Source organism: Oreochromis aureus, linkage group 9 (assembly GCF_013358895.1).
Source record: "Oreochromis aureus strain Israel breed Guangdong linkage group 9, ZZ_aureus, whole genome shotgun sequence".
NCBI lineage: Eukaryota > Metazoa > Chordata > Actinopteri > Cichliformes > Cichlidae > Oreochromis > Oreochromis aureus.
Window position 1 is genome coordinate 37,471,477 of NC_052950.1, and position 5,894 is coordinate 37,477,370.

At 43.2% G+C, this 5,894-nt stretch overlaps 2 long non-coding RNA genes across 2 annotated transcripts in view; both read right to left on the minus strand.

Annotated features, from left to right (window-relative positions):
* Positions 1–2,284: 2,284 nt before the first annotated feature.
* LOC120441777 lies at positions 2,285–4,019 on the minus strand. The gene is made up of 2 exons (XR_005614270.1): positions 3,566–4,019; positions 2,285–3,086 (listed from the first exon to the last, which is right to left on the minus strand). It is a non-coding gene; the product is annotated as an uncharacterized LOC120441777 (long non-coding RNA).
* A 69-nt stretch (positions 4,020–4,088) lies between these two features.
* The window catches only part of LOC120441790, a 17,347-nt gene continuing 15,541 nt past the window's right edge, over positions 4,089–5,894 (minus strand). The window contains exon 3 of the long non-coding RNA XR_005614286.1: positions 4,089–4,918. This is a non-coding gene — a long non-coding RNA (uncharacterized LOC120441790). The remainder of the gene's footprint in view (positions 4,919–5,894) is intronic.

Consider the following 5,894-nt stretch of genomic DNA (forward strand, 5'->3'; position numbering starts at 1 on the left):
TCCTGCTCTGACAGGAAGTCTTGAACTGTTCGCATGTTAATCTTTGTACCGGTTTCATCTTGCACGCTTTTAACCAGTTTTTGCACACTGCCTAAACTACCAGGATGAGAAGGGTTATAATAAGTTTGTTTCAATAAAAGTTGCTCAGCCATGAGTGATCTTTGAAGTTATCTTTAACTATTGTTTTATTTCAGGATCAACCTGCATACTTATTTCATGTAATCAGTTTCCAAAAATATTTATTTTGTGAACGTGGTAAAACAAATAATGAGATTGGTTCTTGCTTTTCCAAGAAAGTTTTATTTGATATAATGAAAACAATACATTTTCATTGAGGTCAAAGAAATGATGACATTGATTTTGCGTCAAATAAAACATGTTTTATTTGATGCAAACAAAGCAAAAAAAAATATTTTTCTAAAATTAAAAAAAAAAAAGAAAAAAAGAAAAGAAAAGTAAGAGGAAAGAGAAGAAATACTGATTACTAGTGGGGCCGCAAATTGTGTGACTTTGTGGATTATTGTCCTGGTAACCTCCATGACGCTGGTGTCGATTTCTTGCCGAGTGCTCTATGTCTCATGAATAATCTCTGAGCTCAAAGACATAGACCTGAGCAACGCCTCTGACTTGAGCCAAATGTGCTGGAGGGCTTGGAGGTGGGGTAGAATCAGCGGAAGGCTCGAAGAATGCTTGAGCCGCAGCGGCAGGGGCTCTGAAACTATCCTGTGTGAGCATTGTCGGGGTTGGTGTGGAGAAGAAACTGAGCGTTGAGATTTTAAAAAGGACTGGCGGAGGAGGAAGCGGGGTAAGGGGCCGGATCAGGGGTGGTGCTAAGTAGAGCGTCTCAGCATTTTTCCGACGATAACCAGCTCCAACTTAAAAAGTTCTAAGATTTTTCCACCCTTCTCGGGCTTCTTCAGCCAGTCATGCGAGAGAATCCGGAGCATGGTGTTGAAAACAAGACTGGCTGTTGGAAAGGTCCAAAACAAATTCATCTGTGAGAATGTCCTGGGTTACCGGCCGGGTCGCGACCAGCGACAGAATGGCGTGCTCCGTGTCTCCCACTGGCTGTATGTAACAATTTTTTTCCCCACCAAGTTTAAAAGCCGTTGCTGCTCTTCTTGTTTGAAGGACGGATACGTCTGCGAGTTCCAGCTTGTCTCTCGCTGGCTCTTCTGCACTTCGGGTGTCGCAATGAGGCTCAAAACAGCCCAGTCAGACGATGTAAAGGCAATCCGAGGTGTTAGAGGGCGAAAACCTTCACCGGCTTTTAGTTTGTAGAAATAGAGCTCGCGCTCTCTGAGGCTGAAGGCGTAGCCCCAAAATGCACCGGAGCTGAGACGATCGTGGCTCAAGAGTTGGGAGTTCGCCTTGTAATCGGAAGGTTGCAGGTTCGAGCCCCGGCTTGGACAGTCTCGGTCATTGTGTCCTTGGGCAAGACACTTCACCCGTTGCCTACTGGTGGTGGTCAGAGGGCCCGGTGGCGCCAGTGTCCGGCAGCCTCGCCTCTGTCAGTGCGCCCCAGGGTGGCTGTGGCTACAACGTAGCTTGCCATCACCAGTGTGTGAATGTGTGTGTGAATGGGTGGATGACTGGATATGTAAAGCGCTTTGGGGTCCTTAGGGACTAGAAAAGCGCTATATAAATACAGGCCATTTACCATCTGAGACGGAATCTCTCTTCCAAGGGTTTAGCGGATTCTGGCTGGACCCTGCAAAGATGCATTCGTGTGACTTGCACTGGCGTCGCGGAACCTGTGTAGCTGGTTACAGGGGTCTGGGCGAGCAGGGTCAGGTTGGCAGGTATGGCATCCATGTTGTTTAAGAAAAGAGACAAAGGTCTTTTTTTCTTTTTTGGGAAAAAAAAAAAAAAAAAAAAGAGTTAAATTTAAGCCTAAATGTTAGATTATTTATCCTGAGTGACAGCCAGCCAGTGAACCTATGGCAGAGAAGGTAAATCGGACCTGTAGCCGATTGGCTATCCGGGGTGCCGTGGGAGCCGCCCATTTGATATGTGATTGGCAGCCGGCAAAGTTAGGCACACCTAGGAGGCAGAGTTGGTCTCGGGGTGCAAAGTTTCGAAAATAGGCAAGAATCATTCGGGAACTGAGATGGAGTGAGTAAGACGGACAGTTTAGGCTGTGCGCCGGATGTGAGAAGAGGGGTCCTAAGGTTTTTTCATCGGTTTCCCTGTTATAACACAAGGTTTGGGGGATAGAGGGGAGTCCCTATCGGGGTTAGGAGTGCTGGGAGCTTGAACGAAGCCGGAGGGATTTTTCTAAGGAGTTTATCCTTGGGGGTGGAGGGGAGACATGGGTTTTTTTTCGGGGGGGTCGTGAGAGTTTGTGACTCGGACTTTGATTCTAAGTCTTGTACTTTGCAAAAATATATACACAAATAAATTTAAATAAAGTTAAGACGCACACAGGCGCCACCTTGGAGAAATGACTACTATATCATTGTAAAATTCTGTACAGGAAAAAAGAAAAAAAGTTAATGATCTTATCAATATCTTTCGAACTTTCTAAATCCCAGAAAGTCAAGAAATCAGATCCAAGTGTGACATCAGCTGACACTCTTTACAGGAGACTCCATCTGAACTCTGTGGAGCCTGATCTCAAGGTTTTTAAGTATGATTCTGAAACCAGAAGAGGATCTTTCTGTCTCTTCAGATTCATTGTGATCCAGTGATTTTGGTTCTGCATGATCACGCTGATGTTTGCACAGAGCAGATAATGAAGTGAATGTTTTTGCACATTGGTAACAGTGAAACTGTTTATTTACAGCGTGGGATCGTTTATGCACTTCAAGATGATCTGCAGTGATGAAGGATGACCCACACTGGTCACAGACTTGCTTTTTAACCTCACTGTGACAGAGTTCATGTTCTCTTAATTCACTTGGTGTGGTGAAGCCTCTCCCACATTGTTTGCAGTAGTTCATTTTGTCTCCAGTGTGTCTACAATTATGTCGTTTTAGGCTCTCTTGCTGATTGAACGTCTTTCCACAAAGGTCATACAGTAACTCTTTCTCACCACCACAGTGATGACAGGGTTGAGAACTGGATCCATCTGTGTCGCTCTGCTTCTAAACAAAGACATAAAAGACAGTGAAGGTCAGGGAATTCCTTCAACATTTTTATCTTGAACACTGCCTAAAATAAAGAGCATCTGTGCCAGCATCCAATTACATTTTACTATTTACATTATAACACTCAGCTTACTGGCTTACAATGACTCTTAATTTGTAGGTAATCTACTTATTGGGAAGATAATTGGTGGTTAAACTCCTAACCCCGAGCTGCTCTCCGATGCATCTATTGGAGTGTGAATGTTAGATAGATAGAAAGGGGAGGAGCTTTTAAAACTTTACATTTTTCCAACATCAGGAAAGTTTCAGGAGATTTGTGTCAGATTTGACTCAATATTCTGAAGTTTTCTTCAGAATATTCATGTCTTAAAACTTCATGTCTTAAATGAGACATGAAGTTTTCATGTCTCATTTAGGCTTTGAAATTAAACTTCATTCATATAAAATTGTAAAACTGTAAAAAGAAAAATACATACCTCACAGTGACTGCACTTGTAGAGTTTCTCTCTGCTGTGAATCTTTTGGTGTGATTTGAGGTTAAGTGGAGATTTAAAAGTCTTCTCACACAGTTCACATTTATAAGGTCTCTCCTCAGTGTGGGTTAACATGTGCTTCTCTAAGTTTTTGTATGTCACAAAAATTTTGCCACACTGATCACAGCAGCAAACATCCTTTTTTGTGTGAATCCGTAGGTGAATGTCTCGGCTAACTAGCCAGCGGAAAGTTTTTCCACAAATGTGACAGCTGTACGCCTTGAATCCGGAGTGGGTCACTTGATGACGCTGTAAGTGGATACTTTGAGTAAAAGCTTTATCACACTGATCACAGCTGTACGCTTTAACTGTACTGTGGATGAGTTGGTGTGTTTTTAAGCTTCCAGCCTGGGTGAAAGACTTTCCACACAATTCACAGCTGTACGCTTTAACTCCACTGTGGATGAGTTGGTGTGTTTTTAAGCTTCCAGCATGGGTAAAAGACTTTCCACACAAGTCACAGCTGTATTCTTTGACTCCACTGTGGATGAGTTGGTGTCTTTTGAAATTTTGATATAAAGTAAAAGACTTTCCACACAACTCACAGCTGTACTTTTTAACTCCACTGTGTATGAGTTGGTGTCTTTTTAGGCTTTCAGGACGGTGAAAAGCCTGTCCGCAGAAGTCACAGCTGTACGCTTTAACTGCACTGTGGATGAGTTGGTGTCTTTTTAAGCTTCCAACCTGGGTAAAAGACTTTCCACATTCATCACAAGTATACGGCTTAACTCCACTGTGAACATGTTGGTGTGCTTTTAAGCTTCCAGCCTGGGTAAAAGACTGTCCACACAACTCACAGCTGTACGCTTTAACTCCACTGTGGATGAGTTGGTGTGTTTTTAAGCTTTCAGCATGGGTAAAAGACTTTTCACACAACTCACAGCTGTATGCTTTAACTCCACTGTGGATGAGTTGGTGTGTTTTTAAGCTTCCAGCCCGGTTAAAAGACTTTCCACACAACTCACAGCTGTACCCTTTAACTCCGCTGTGGATGAGTTGATGTTGTTTTAAGGTTTGAGTAAGGGTAAAAGACTTTCCACACAACTCACAGCTGTATGCTTTAACTCCACTGTGGATGAGTTGGTGTGTTTTTAAGTATGCACTCTGTGTAAAAGACTTTCCACACAACTCACAGCTGTGTGCTTTAACTCCACTGTGTATGAGTTGGTGTCTTTTTAAGCTTTCAGGACGGGTAAAAGACTTCCCACACTCATCACAGCTGTATGTTTTCTCTCTCTTTCTTCTGTGAGGTTTGTCGGCCTCCTGAGAGCGCTGACGTCTCGCTCCATGTTGGTCCTGCAGTGACAGAGATACAAACAGAGGCAGTGAGTGAAATGCAGTCGTGGAACTAACTCAACCTTCAAACTTCCTCCATTAACACTAGTTTTAAACCAATGGCTGAAGTAGTTCCTTTTCAGTCAATGCACTCGATACAACACACGTGGTATGGGATATCACGCCTGGCTGAGGAAACCTTTATTCACACCTTTATGGCAGATGATCTGTGATGACGTGTGCGCATCCCCACATGCAAACATATCCCCCTGTCATCACAGTCACCCCTCAGTTATTGTACTCTTCAACCTCTCTGAAAACACCTCTGCTGAGATGGGCTAGCTAGCTGGTCCTAGTTAGCGCCATTGTCTGCTGACTAGGTTAACTGCCCCTTTTGGTGTTAGCCTCCACTGCTCAGTTGGTGTGTAGGCTGAAAGGGGAGATTTGTAGTTTTCCTGTGGCGTGTTTCACTTTGCATTTTGGTCCAAAGGTATTTATATTATATTTATATATGTGATATTTGTAGATAGACAGAGCTCTAGACTAACTTTTTGACATGGGTGCACCGGTACGCCTAACTTTAAAAATTTAGGCGCACCGGCACAAAATTTAGGCGCACTCAAATTTTTCAACCGCATCGCTTAACACCGCAGTTTTACATGTGCACTTTCTTTGGGGGGGGAAGTCCATACAGACAATATTCATTTCTAAATTATTAACTAACAATCTTGTGCTTAAAGTGCTTTGTCAATATTGTAGAAAATGTTAAACTTAATCATCATCTTGGCTCCTCTGACGACCGGTTTGCTGCTGCCTGCTGCTGAAAGGCAGTGGGGAGAGGGGACACTTGGGCAGTGCATTTATTGCAGCATATAATGTGTTTTCTGGATACACTGCTGTTTTTCTGCATTCAAAGATTGATGGCACCGTGTCAGAGCTGGCTATGAATTTCAGACGGATCAGTCCTTAACTTAACACAAAAGTTATCAATAGTTCT